This window comes from Microcebus murinus, chromosome 15, assembly GCF_040939455.1.
Source record: "Microcebus murinus isolate Inina chromosome 15, M.murinus_Inina_mat1.0, whole genome shotgun sequence".
Taxonomy (NCBI): domain Eukaryota; kingdom Metazoa; phylum Chordata; class Mammalia; order Primates; family Cheirogaleidae; genus Microcebus; species Microcebus murinus.
This window is the reverse complement of record NC_134118.1, coordinates 38,481,314-38,496,381: the sequence shown is the minus strand read 5'-3', so window position 1 is coordinate 38,496,381 and position 15,068 is coordinate 38,481,314. Positions and strand designations below refer to the sequence as shown.

The window sequence follows — 15,068 nt, the reverse complement described above, 5'->3', positions numbered from 1 at the left end:
CTATAGAATGAAATAAGTTATTTAATCACTCTGCCTTGGTGGTTTCTAAATAGATAAGGACAATAATAGGATATAACTCATAGAATTTTTGAGAGGATTATGACAAAGCACTTAGCACAGTGGCTGGAACAGAATAAGAGCTCAGTAAGTGGTGTGTCATTCTTATCTCATTTCAATTGAGCTTTGAAAGGCTTTCGAAACATTACCTATAAAAATCTCACATTGAAAACTGGAACTTCAAATTATACCACAGAGATATAGTAACCAAAACATCATGGTATTGACATAAAAACCAACACATGGACCAATGGGACAAAATAGAGACTTCAAAATAAATTCACACATCTACAGTGAACTTTTTTGACAAAAGTAACAAGAATATACATTGGGGAAAGGATAGTCTCTTCAATAAATAGTGCTGGGAAAACTGGATATCCATATACAGAAGAATGAAACTAGATCCCTATCTCTCACCATATATATAAAAAATCAAATCAAAATCAATTGAAAATTTAAATCTAAGAACTGACTATGATACCACTAAAAGAAAACATTGGGGAAACTCTCCAGGATATTGGTAGGGGCAAAGATTTCTTGAGTAAGACCTCAAAAGCACAGACAACCAAAACAAATATAGACAAACAGGATCACATCAATCTAAAAAGCTTCTGCACAGCAAAGAACACAATCAACAAAGCGAAGAGACAACCCACAGAATGGGGGAAAATATTTGCAAACTACCCATCTGACAAAGAATCAATAATCAGCACATATAAGGAGCTCAAACAACTCAGTAGGAAAAAATCAGATAATCCAATTAAAAATGTACAAAATATCTGAATAGACATTTCTCAAAAGACCTATAAATGGCCAATGGTTATATGAAAAAATGCTCAACATCACTAATCATGAGAAAAATGCAGATCAAAACCACAATGAGATGTCATATCACCCTAGTTTTTGACTTTTATCAAAAAGACAGGCAATAAACAAATGCTGGTGAGGATGTAGAGGAAGGGGAACCTTCATAGACTGCTGGTGAGAATGTAAATAAGCCCCTATGAAGAACATTATGTTCCTAAAAAAGCTAAAAATAGAACTATCAAGATCCAGCAATTTCACTACTAGTTATCAATCCAAAAGAAAGGAAATCAGCATATCAAAAAAAAATCTGCATTTTATCACAGCACTATTTATAACAGCCAAGATTTGGAATCAACCTAAATGTCCACTGACAGATGAATAAAGAAAATGTTGTACATATACACAATGGAATATTATTCAGCCATAAAAAACAAAACCCTGTCATTTGCAACAACATTGATGGAACTGGAGGATGTTAAGTGAAATAAGCCAAGCACAGAAAGACAAAATGAAAACACAAGAAATTTGTCTTTCTGTGCCTGGCTTCGGATTGGACTCATTGGGAAACAAAGTTGTTAGGTAGAGTTTTAAGGATTTTAAAGCAAAATGACATCATATAATAACAGCCTGTTTTATTCTATTCCTCTAAGTAAAAACTTGTCAAGGGAATTAGAATATAAGCATGTATTTGATGAGAATATTAAATTATTGAATCAATGAAAAGTTTCCTTTCCTTCTTTTATTCCCTCCTTATTCCCACAAATACTGAATACCTACTATCTAGCAAGTAAAGCTAGGTATAAGTAAATATTAAGATGAGGACTACACCTAGTTTGAAGAGAAAAACTCTAGATAATTCTGGAATAAAACTAGTTAAACTTACTTTTCCAGCATTACAACTGTACTTTATTTTAAGTGGGTATATTGTTTTCTTTTACAACTTAAAAAATTTTATAGTTTCAAGATTGTATCAAACTTACACATTTATTACATTTTAGATTTATATACATATCAAAAGCATGCATTCTTAAACTCCATCCTGAAAGCTATACTCACTTAAAATATAGCCAAAGAAAGAGGGCCTGAAAAACTAGTATTCTAGACCTGCACATGAGCTCTCAGTTTTAAAATGCCCCATAATTTTGTGACATACCAGAAAATAACTAAGAAAAAATTAATCCTAGTTGGAAAAAAGGAAAAGAGAGAATAATTTAGAAGTATATTTGGACAACAGAATATAACTAACTTCCACAAGGCAATCCAAGATTTATAAAAGCATGTAACCTTGACCAAGTTACTCAATCTTCCCACATCTCAGTTTCTTCATCTGTAAAATGATGATAATGTAGTACCTACCTCAAAGGGTTGTTGTAAAAATTTAGGGGTTAATATAGGCAAAACACACAGAACAGTGTTTGCCACACGGTAAATGTTTTATATCTGTTATTATTATTATAGGAGTATCTCTCCAATATCTGGTTGGTGAACAATAATACCCTGAAAAAAGTAAGCAATAGCTCTAAAAAGAGGGCATCTTTAGAAGTAACATAATAGAAGCACAAGCAGCGAGTCACAGAATTGTGTGTTAAAATAAGGACCTAAGCATGTTTAAGACGCAGAGGTAAATCAGAGGTCACAATAAATATGTATTTAACTTTAAATAAATATATGAAAAAAGAAAAACTATATTCTATATTTAATAAAATTTAGAAAACTTCCAATCACTTTACATTGTCCAAACAAAAGTGACATTTACAATAAAGAGTATACTTCTGAATCTGGAACCCCTATCAATGATTTGTTCAGCTTGCATAAGTCACAACTGATTGGACACAGTCCCTGTGGGCATGCCATTTCATCCAGACTGGACGGTTCATTAGTCATAATTACTATAACTGTACAGCAGAGACTGCAGTTTTATCTCATCATACATCTTTGATCAAGCTGCTTCAATTCTGCTTTATCAGCATATGAAGTTACATTATTGGAGCTTTTTATTTTCTAATCGGTAATTAACACAGATTATGCTTTTTATCAAAACATGTATTTGGCCCTCACATTTAATAGTGAGGGCCCAGATCTGACCACAGTTTGACCTCTGATATTTCAAAACCACCTAAACACTATGAATCAGCAACTGAAATCCAAAATATTACAAAGAAAATTAAACAAAGAAAATAACTGACCTGTGTTAAAAGCATAAGACGAATGCACTTATCGAAATTGAGACTAACCATATTTGCTGCAGCTTCTCATTAAACATTAAATCGCATACCAGAAGAACGTATCATACATATTTATTGTTTTGCACTGTCAGTTTCAAAAGACTCATACCACAATTAGTGTTTCTCTGAAACTATAAGCTACATAAAGAAATTTCCCATGAAGCTTGAAGATGAAGTGATATAGAAGATTGTTCAAGAAGGTTAAAGAACAGATGGATAATAGATTTCACTGAACACTAAAACATAACACACTCACTTCACAAAGGATAATGTTGCCAAACATGGTTCTAATGTAAAATACTGAATGAAATTGATGTGTCAGGATTTTTTCCAAGTTCTTTTGGACAACAATAGGGGACTAAAAGGCCTGTCTCACTATTTTTGTGTCTCAGTATTTTCATGTGCAAAGTGTCCCCACAGTAGGTGGCATGAACAATCATAATCGACAGTTACATGCAGGCACTGAGGCTGCAAAAATCCCAGAGTAATTAGTGTTGTCTGAAAGCAATGACATCTGTGTTCTCATGGTTCTTGATTCATGTCAGGCCAACAAGATATATATGAAAAAATATGACAAGCATTGCAAATGCCCTTCTGAAAGGTCTTACACTTTGGGGAAAGCTGAAGAAATAATACATGTCATCTTCTTTTTGTAAGCAATATATTTAAGATTAAAAGATCTACAAAGATCTTATGAGTCATTCATTCTCTTTTTGTAACTATAAAGCATTTATTCAGGATACAGCAATGTGGTATGAAAAAATCCATTGTTAACTTTTCTTTTTTTTAAAACTTTCTTAATATGTTGATTCTGTGCACAGAATGCAATGTATGTACCCATTCCTATAGTGACAAAATAGCATTCTTATCAACATTCCTTGGTTTCTTTACCTTTTAATTTAAAAATTATATCTCTTAGCACTGGACATAAAATTACTTAAAATTTGTAATTAAAAGCCATAGAATTACATTTGCATTTTTGTAACAATCGACTGCCAAATTGATTGCATTAAAAAGTCTTTGTTTTAGGGCACCTACTGCTTTTGCTTACTGGTGCCTATTGCCGAGTCCTCTCTAGGCTGTAGCAGAATGTCTGAGCATGCACTTGCTCCAAGAAAGACATTAGTCATCATTAACAGAAGCACTGACACCAAATCTAAGTGCCTCTCCACAATGACCAAGTGGCAATCATCTTTCTCTTACACTGTCACTGCTGATTAAGATTTTCTTTCATGAAAATTTAATTTGTCCCTCTTTCTGCAGATTTTTTTTTTCAATTCCTGAGAAAACAACGTATCAGGAAAGATTACAAATAAAGCAAAAGAATCTCTATCTATAATAGGGCTAATGATACTGAAGTTGTAAGATTCTCAGCTAAATCTTTTATCTAATCCAATAGAAAAACACAGATTAAGTCAATGATTAATAAACAACAGAAGAAAAACAATGATTCTAAAAGGAATCTTGCTTTAGGAAAACATAAGCCTCAAAAGGTGACTAATTCAAGGAATCCGAACTTCCCTAAATATTAATAACATACTCCCAAAGCTTCTTGAAAACTAAGACAATACTTCAATAGTAGCCACCTTTCATTAGATTTCATATTTGTATACTCTATTTCTTAACAAGAAGACAGAAACATTCACACAGACATGTCATTGTAAACTTAAGAAAATATTTAAGTACCCATACCTTCAATGTGACCTAACCTACTGGCTAGTTTTTCTTAAAAAAAGGAATTTTTGGTTGCATTGAACAAATGAAAATGATTCATGTGGCCATGCAGGATACTCTACAGCTAGATCATACTACAGACAAACTCTGGTTCTGTACAATATCACTGTGATGAACAAGATACCATAGCGATAAGTTATTTAAGGAAGTTTTTAAAAACATTTACTTTTCTGTTTTATTTCAATTTGTTTAAAGTTTTTAAAAGATGTAAGCATGTAATAGTTTTTAAGGATCCCTGTACAACCCAAACTCCCACTTCTAGCTATAAATATTATCTTCTTTTTATATTACTTATATATTATAACAAAATAGAGATTGGTTTAAATATGAAATATCTTGAAATTATTTTATATCCCTTTTAGAACATGTATACTTTTAGTCAGAACCTGTTAACACTTTTGTGTTTACATGAACATAAATTGTATCTTCTTTAAATGTAAATATTCACATGAAATGTTTTAGAAGCAAAAATCAATGTTTTTAAATTCAGAAGCAACCATAATTCATCAAACTTTAATCATTAAATGATTCCTCTATTCCTATTTTACTGTGAAAAATAATACAAAATAAATTTGAAGGTCAAATAGCAACTGCTTATTTGCATTTACAAGTGGCTCAATTATTTTTTTCCCTATTTAAAACTGAATTGTAGTTAAAACACGTAGGAGGAGATTAGGAATTAAAATGGATTTTAAGAAGTAATTTCTAACTACTAAACGTTTATAACAGGGATATCTTTGATTAAATAAGCAGCTAGTGTAAACTAGAAGACCATACTATAATAATCTAACTTAATTATCTCTGCAGAATATGTTTACAAATGATTGACTCATTTCTATCTTAATTTAACTAAGTAAATATGCTTCTTAAATTCTCAAATGCTTAAAAAATGTTATAATTTTTAGAGTTGCACAGACTAATCCAAATCAAGACTTTAAAAAGTTACAACAATATAATTACTGACTCTATTGCTAGATCTAGTACATGTTCAAGAAGAGAAGTTTAGCTCCATAGCTTCCACCCCTCAACCTAAACCTCCAAGTCACTTGTCAGTTAAAGGTTGGGCAATTTATTGACCGCCTCTGGATGCATACTGTCAGTGCTGAAGGAAATATGAGGGAGGGTTGTCGCTACTGTTCTGGAGCTCATTGATAATGACATACCTGCCTCTGTCACCCATTACCCATACTACAAACTACTTAGACCTAACTGAAAAATCAATAGCCTACTTGCACTGGTTCCTGTGGCTGCCTCCTTTGATTGTCAGCTCCTGTCTAGGGTCAGCACTTACATGAAAGGGGCTGTGACTGCCTGATGCTTTCAGGACAACCTAACGATATGAAACTAGCCAACAGAACAGTAAATTCTGTCTCCCTGCCCTCCTCATCAATTAGGCTTTGACTAGGCTTGCCTGTAGAAACCTGACCTTTTAAGTTTAGGTGAATATGGACTAGCTGAACACACCATTGCCCTCAGCACTGAGCCAGGAAATCTACTGACAGGTTAAACAAAACAGAAGGTTGTAACTGTCATAATTTGCATTGCACTTTCACGCCAACAAGGGTGTTATCAGTAGGGGCAAGCCCTGGAACACACAACTCCAGCACCCTTAAGCCACACTACTCATAAATTTTCAAGTGAAGTGAGATAAAACATAAATTCACAAATAGCAATGCATTTCTCATCTCTCAGCCTTTTAGGTTTGCACTTTGCAAACCCACAGAGTGTCCATCAACAACTTGTTCGGTGGTCACCTGGCACTCCTACTGCATGAATGAGGGACCTCCAATGAACATAACATTGAAGTAAAAATAACTATGCCAATTTAAAAGCTACTTTAGAAAAAATTTATAATACATATAGTAGATGGATTGACTGGTCTATATCCAAAAATGAGAACAATTAGATCTCAATATGTTATCTACCCTTCCCTCCCTTCCCTCCCACCAAAAAAATTCACAACTTTGACAAATAATGTTATTGCATACGTGAAAGGAGGTGTTGAAATTACTTCCTACGATGGTACTCTGATACAGCATCTTTTACAGTTTGAGGGAAAACTAAGAACATCTGTAAAATAAAAGATGTTAACACTTTTATGCTTGTCAGATCTTCTGATAAAAACAAGTGAAAAACATGAGAAACTTTCCTTTTTTTAGTGACTTATGTTTTGAGAATCACTTCCCTGCTTAGATCTATCTTTTACCATAATATGAATTTGGTAATATCATAGTTGCTTAGAACAATATCATTTCTCTAAGGAGAAGACAATTTCTTTTTTCTTTTTTTTGATTGTAAACTGGAATTCTTTGGCTTCAAGAGCTAATATTTAAACAATATCCAATCTAAATGAAAATGCCCAAAACATTGACAGTCCCTTCAACATTTTAGGGGAGAAAACCACACCTGATTGCCTTGTTTAGATCTTTAAATACACATACTATTTTTCTATATAGTCTATATTTTTTCTTTTCACACTGTGTTTTGTTTTCATGATCTAATTCTTATTAAATAATTAGTATACTCTAGAATTTCTTCCAAGTTGCTATTTCGTTGTCCCCCACAACTTTCTCCCATCTATACTTTGTAAATTTTTTCTGTACATCCAAAATATCTGTAATTGTCTATTATTTTTTCATGTTAAAAACTATCATATACCTACCTTAGAGCAGCACGGAAAGTCTATAAACTTTCACAGAAAGATTTCTGATTGAAATAGATTAATAAAGAAGTCAATAATAACTTCAGTCATCTTAAAGTAGAATTTTAGACTTTCATATCTAGAAGAGATCGCACCTAGGCTGAACCTTTCATTTAATAGTTGAGAAAAATGGGCAGAGATAATGATTTGATCAAGGTGACCCAGATAAATCCAAGCCTGGACAGAAATTCAAGGCTTTTTGTTTACTTGACTGATTCTCTGTTGATACTCAGTCTCCCTTTATTGTATCTATTCAGGTAAGCTACATGATAGCAATGACCATATATACATATACATGTAGCTTACCTGGATAGTCTCTCTCTATAGAGAGAGAGAGACTGACTTAGGAGTTAAAAGTGCAGTTTTGTTACATGCATATAGTGTGTAGAGATAAAGTCTGGGCTTTAGTATAACCATCACCTGAATAGTGCACATTGTACCCATTAAATAATTTTTCATCCTTCATATTTTTTAAAAAAAACATATATTTGTATCATTCATTTTTAAATGGTATTATAATTTATAGAAAGTTTTAACTAATTTACAGAAAAAATTAGACAATTTGTAGAGCATTTAACCAAAAAGTCACTATACAACAAATAACTATTAGAAATAGAAGACCTAATTAAGTATGGTTAGAACCCTTTACTGACCTAACATGATGATTAACTATGCATATGGCTGCCTTTGAGCTCCTTTGTGTGTACCTAGCTGATAGCAAAGTGAAAGGGCATGGATAGTGTCTGATCCCAGCAAGCAAATCATTTGGAAACAATCATAGCCTTAGATCAAAGATTTTCTACTCCATCTAGACTGATTTAAACCCACTAACCTAGATTTTGTCTACAGACAAAACCAATCAGAAAATAAGAGAATGACTCTTTAAGAGGTCCAAAGATAACAAGGGAAGATAGAAAGGGAAAATTCAGAAAAGAAACAGACTGGCAGAACCTTGATAGCCATGGCCAAGACACAGCTGTTTTATATCCTAGCTTTATTTCAGACAGTTAAAGGAAAAGTTTCCATTCCTTAGGTCATCAAATATTATTCCATTTGTACTACACAGATGACTTCTATACATAGATTACAGCCAATGAAGGAGTTTTGTTATTGTTGTTTGATCACTACAAGGAATCAGAGAAACCTCTCTGCATATCACTTTTACTCTAATTGACAACATTTGAAGGATGGAACAGACTAGATTTTTAACATTTCCATTAAAAATAACACAAAGTCCATTAAAAATTTCCTGTAATCTTAGCAGAAGACTGATGTCAAATTACTATTAATAATAACGCAGAGTGCTGTAGAATACATTTTTAAATAAGATGTTTAAAATGGCTAATTTTCCTGAAGTATAACAAAAACCTACATGACATGCTTAACTAATAATTTTAAAATAAACATAGATACATAAAATGTCTCATATGACCTGAAAGAAATATAGAACATAATGCCAATCTTGTATTTTGAAGTAAGTATAGTTCAGGCATAATCTACATCCCTAATCTCAGTCACCTGTTTCATTAATGTCATAAGAGAAAGTAGAAAGGGAGTGGGGATGGCTTTGTGATCCCAAGAAACATATTCTACATAATGAGTCAACAATATTATCTTCATAAACAAAAGACATCACACCTTAATTAATCCACAAAATCCATTTTCTTTAGTATTAAATTCAATATTAACTAATCCTGGTTTTCCTGTCTGTTCTTCTGGAAGTAACAGTAAAGGCCAGCAAAATTTGGTTCTCTAGGTGGAAGAGGCACAAAGAATAATCCACTAATTTTATAATCATCCCTTCAATAGTTAAGAGTTGTCTTTATCAAATGCACCCTTTCATTTGAAGATTATAGTGAACTGTGAAAGCCAAAGTTATTTGGCAGATAAAATTTAATATTGACTTCATGGTACATTAATAAGTTAAAAAAAATTTTTTAAAGGAAGGAAGGAGGGAAGGAAGGAAGGAAGAAAGGAAAGAAGGGAGAGAGGGAGGGAGGGAGGGATAAGGAAGGACAAGAAAAGAGAGAAAAAAAGAAAATCTTAACTTGTATTAACTTTCCAGAACAATTGCTTACAGAAATAAAAGAATGTAATTTCTACAACCCAAAAATGTATATATTTAAAATGAAAAAAAAAGCTACATTTCTTGGTAAGGACAAAAGACTTATATTAACATAAGTGAGAATACAGCAAGTTCAATGAAACACCTTCTAAAAAATACTTGCTGAATTAACTTGGATGTTCTTAATATTTAATATCCTAGCTCAATAATACGACAAGTGGTATTTACTTTTCAATCAGGCTAAAAGCTGCTTACTTCCATTTTCCTAAGCAACAAATTCCTTACTCTATGGTTGTATATTTTGGTGAGATCAAATTGTGTATAGTTGAATAAAGTACTCATTTATGCAGTTGTTATTCAACTTGGAAAAAATCTATTATATATCATACTCTCTGTTTTCTTATCCTACTAAATAATACAAGAATTAAACTTGTAAAAGTGTAATAGGTACAAACATTACTAATCATACATATTATCCAAGGTAATCCAAACAAATTTAAAAGGCCCACAAAACAATACTCATCCAAACACATTTTATTTTTCAGTACATTTTGATGGGCTTACTATGCAAAATTAAAGCTATTGCATTTACTTAACATAGCATTATCTTAAGTTCAAACTGTTCAAATGAGAACAATACCCTTGGGTTACCAATCAAAGAGATTACAAGGTTTTAAAAAAAGCTATTTTGTGGGGGGGGGGGAGAAACTTGTTTCAATGGCATGCTTGACCATTTAAAATTATTAATAGGTACTATGGTGAATTGTTCAAAGCAAACATTCAATTACTGGTTATTTTAGATTGATTCCAGAATAATAATTACCAATAGCTTAGAAACAATCTCTACGACACTTCAGAGTTTTAGAAAATTAAATCATTTGACAGGGAATGAAAGAGAATGTAGTTTTACTTTGACTTTTAATATAACGTAGATAGTATAATCTTGATGATTGTTAAAGCTTCTTACACATATATAAATATAATTACTAAAATAAAATTTCATCAACCAATACACTAACAAATTGTGTTTGGGTTCTTTTTGCTTTTGCTGAAATAGTTTTTAAATCAGAGAATTTAATAGTGTTTTATTTGCCCATTTATATTTTGACAAAAAAGAAAGAATTTTCTTTTTAAAAAATCAAGCATTTTTATAATTATGTGGAAGTACATAAGAACTAAAGATTTAGCAACCACATAGATGTTTCAAAGTTAGATTTTAGAGGATAAGACTATATACTGGTAAACATGAGGTCCTTTGTTGTCCAAAAATCATGAATTTTTCAGTTTTTTTAAGTCAATAATGTGATTTTTTTGAATAATTATAACATGTTTCTTGGAAAATAAAATTATATAATCTAAAATCTGTGTACTCTTTACTAAAAATTATTGAAATATGGTATATTATTTCTACAGATAATAAAATAATAGATACCTTTTAAGTCTCACTGATCTGATAAAGTAAAAAATGCACTAAAGTGTAACTCAGTAAACATATTTCTAAGTAAAGATCAGCAAAAAAGAAAACAGTTTAAGGATTCTGTAGTCTCTGGAAACGTAAACAGGATTATAACTGTCAGATGTACAGAAGCACTGACTTCAGCCATTAGTTTGGTTTTGCTTCTGAGAAACACAACATGAACTACTGAATCATTTCTTTTCAAATCTATACATTCCCTGCAGCAGTTCAAGCTTCATCAGCAGTGCAGGAATGTATAAAAATGACAGGCAAAAGGCATTAGTTTTCTTTTTTTTCTCCCATACTGTTTTCCTATAAATGGAAGACAGGGTTCTTTCTCAAAGCACTTAAGCTGAGGCTGTTTAAGTCAATGATGAAAAAAAACTATAACTGAATTATCTATGCAAGAAAGTAACCCAATTGAATTATTAACTAGTTTTTAAAAAAATTTTGAGAAAATCAAATACTATATCACCTTAGAATAAAATATAAGGTTAGCATTCTACCTTAATTGCCCATTATTCTTATATTAGAAATACTTTAAGTGTAAGTACTGTCAACTCATACACCTTATTTTAGCACCAAAGTACAAAGTTCTGCTTCTAATTTTAATTTTAAATATAAAAATGTCCTCAAAGTAAAATATACCAATTTTCTCTTGAAAATGTATTTGTATAAATAGTTCAATTTTTCATTTCCAAGTTTATGTACTCATAAGGGTTTCAGTGAGAGGAAATCCAATTAATAATTAAAAGTTTATTTAATCATGATGAAATAAAAATAGGATGTAAAGGAATAATCTGGCTACACTTTGCTGGACCTTCAACATTCACATTTCTCAAAAACTGGTACAGTAACTATTACAACCTGATTCAAGTTTTTAAAAGAATTGGGAAGTTTCCTGAATAAAGTTTTAAACATACACATATTTTATAGTAACTAAAAACATGCCCACCTCAAAATTATCATCTGCATTCTTATAAAATGTTGCTAATGTAATGATGGAAAAGGTAAAGCCTAGAGAAGTCTGAAGGTTATGGACTACCAGCAATCCAAAACAAAAAAATTCAAATCACACCCTCAATGTCCTCCCCCTTCCTTTTTTAGGAATGCCCTGAAGCCAGCCCAGTACCATTGCTCTGGGCAGAAGCACGCTGATGTTGGCACTGCCTAAACCAAACAAACAAGATGTTTAACAGTCAAATAAAATGTCCTGCAGCCTCCCTAATGAATTTGTCAAGGACCATCAGATTTCGCGCCCCCTCCTTTGGCTCATTAACTCAAGTATGATGAGACGGATTATAACAAGAGAATACAGATCAATTGGTCTGAAGACTTGAAGTGGCTTTTAGCCTCCAGAGCTTCTCTCTCTCACTAGGTCTCCTTTAGTGGAAGACGGTATCTCCTGCAGAAGGAGCTGCCACTTCGTTTTAATACACCATCAAGGAGCTGCTGATAGACTCCTGCACTAACATACATAAAAGCAGAGGTGACAGGGGCTCTTCAATTACAGCCTCCTCGGATACCGTTTCCCCCTTCAATTATTTAACCCGAGGAGGAGAGGATCCGCAAACACTCGGCTGAAGCTGCTCTTCAGAGCCCAGGCGGCCCGCGAGCCAGCGGGGTGGGGGAGGGGGAGAGAGAACCAGCGAGAGAGACAGAGCGAGGGAGCATTATTTGCTGGAAGTGTTTAAGTTTATTGCTGGAATGATGTTTCTAATTAGTACCGCGGCCATAAATTAAAGTCGTCTTTGTTTAACTGATTTATTATTTACTAGAGTATCTACCTTAGACAGGGGTAAATTGGTAATGAATTGTTTTTAAATCAAAACATTTGTAACGTTTTATCATCCTCCTGCCTCCGTAGGTGAAGCGGAGGAACGCGGGGACAAAGGTGTTAAGGAAACTTAGGCGTTGTGCAGCTCAGCGCCGGGGGCGGAGGTGGCGCGGGCTGCCCGGCGAGTGGCGCGGGGGAGACCCGCGCGGCCCGGCCGCCCTACCCGCGGACAGCGGGGCCGCCCCACCCGCGGACCGGGCCGGCCGCACGGCCGCCCAGCGGGAGGACAACTCCGCCAGCCTCGAGCCTGTCTGCAACACTCCTGGGAGCGTCGCGGGCCGGGCCCGCTCCACGCGCGAAGTCTCAGCCGCTCGCCAACCAGGGGCGACGACGCAGCGGCCACCTCGGGCGTCCGGGAGGGAAAAGCTCCGCACCCTCTAGCCCCGCCACCCGTCTCCGCCCAGTAACTGCCCTGGGGAGACCCAGCTACGGAAGTCACGCAACTGCCTGCGGCAAAGTGCCCTCCAGCCCCATTATATTTCCCCGAGCGCCACCGTGAGCTCTCGGGGAAGAGCCCAGTTAGCGACAGAGTATGGGCTTCGCACCCGCGTGAACCCCAAAGGAGGCCTCCTCTCTCAATCCTTTAGCAGCAAAGTGTTCCGGGGCGCAAGCTGCTCCCTGCAAGAAAGCTGGAGCCCGCAGCCGCCCCAGGTCCCTGCCACTGCTGAGAAGTTAACAACTAAAGCTCTGAGTCCCAGAGTTTCGCATACGGTTACTTCGGATTATTCTTCCCAATTCCTTGCTACTGAAGACAAATCCCAAACAATAAATCCGAGTTGATTACGGGGGAAAAAAGCAAATATTCTTTATAAAGGGAATATAACGAGAGAGGAGGGGTGACAAGCCCCCTGTGGTCCGCATCACATGTGTTAAGAAAGAACCAAGAGGTACAAGTGCCAGACACCAAGTACATGGAGAGAAATTATCTTTCCCCTATGCAACTGAATTCAGGTTCACCTGGTTGGGCTTTAAGAGGGCAAGTCCAGCCCTCCCAAGGGGTTTTTGCAAAAGCCGCTCCACCAGGTTTAGCAAAACGAAGTCTTCACTCCGAGGGTTTCATAGATTTTAATTTTTCCCACATAACCCAGGACTGGAATATAACCTCTCAAATCGAACTAAAAATAATACCAACTACCTGACATACGTTAAATAAGACTCAGAATCCTGACACCTTAGTTTCGAACATAAACCCTCAATATTAAGCAAATCAGAAACAAAGTTACAGCTTTTTTCATCGGAAAGTATGGAAACGATACAATGGATACTAGCTTGTTAAGGATAATACATATACTCAAGACACATGCATGAGTTTCACTGAAACGCCAAGGGAGGAGTGAAGCCATCTGTGTAATCAATAACAGGATAGTTATAGATTTTTGTAGAGGTGAAGTCTTTTAAAAGCAAGAGCCAATTATGAAAATAAAATCATTTTACAATTGAAACTCTGTACAGCCTGAGAATATATTCAAAACTAGATTTACAACATTAACATTTTAAGAAAACTTCAATTCAGGTTCACATTTACTTCCCTTCACTTTCATTTAGTTTGAAACAATTTTAGTAGCTAATTTTAATTTAAAAGTATAGCCTACTAAATTCTACAACATAAATTTGCACCATTTCTCACAATTTAGATATTTTCTCTCTAGTACCTAGTTCTTCTAATGATAAAATAAAGTTATTAAATATATCTGAATCTTAATTATGAAATAATGATCAAACAAGGTGCTTAGACTAGTTTTTGCCTGCCCAGTTTTTCAAAAACATATCGAAATTACTAAACAGAGATTCATGGTTACAAACCCTCACACTATTTCCACTCCAACCCCCCACTGGTGCATATATACAGCAATTGGTCTGGCAATTGGCAACAATGGGAGGAGAGAGGAGAGTAAGAGAAGGCAAGAAGACTTTACAGGAGGAAAAAACCCTAGAAAAATTAGGTCCTTTCCCAAACTCCCCTTTCTCCTCCCATTTGCCTTCAAGCCAAAGTAATTTTGTTAAACTTTGCACCTTCTGCACAATGTTGATAGAATAAAAAAAAAAAAGTGAACCTTTCTGAACCACTGCTACACTCCCTCGCGTTATTCCAGCCATCTCCAGGACAGTCCCTTCTATATAGACTATTTCTTCTTTGCAACTGATAATAGAAGAGGATAAAGAAGAGGGGGCTGTAAAATGTGTGC

General features: G+C 34.6%; 1 protein-coding gene across 10 annotated transcripts in view; it reads right to left on the bottom strand.

The window, feature by feature from the left end:
- Positions 1-15,068, bottom strand: part of LRBA (LPS responsive beige-like anchor protein) — a 635,991-nt gene that overhangs the window by 237,920 nt on the left and 383,003 nt on the right. The window lies entirely within an intron of this gene.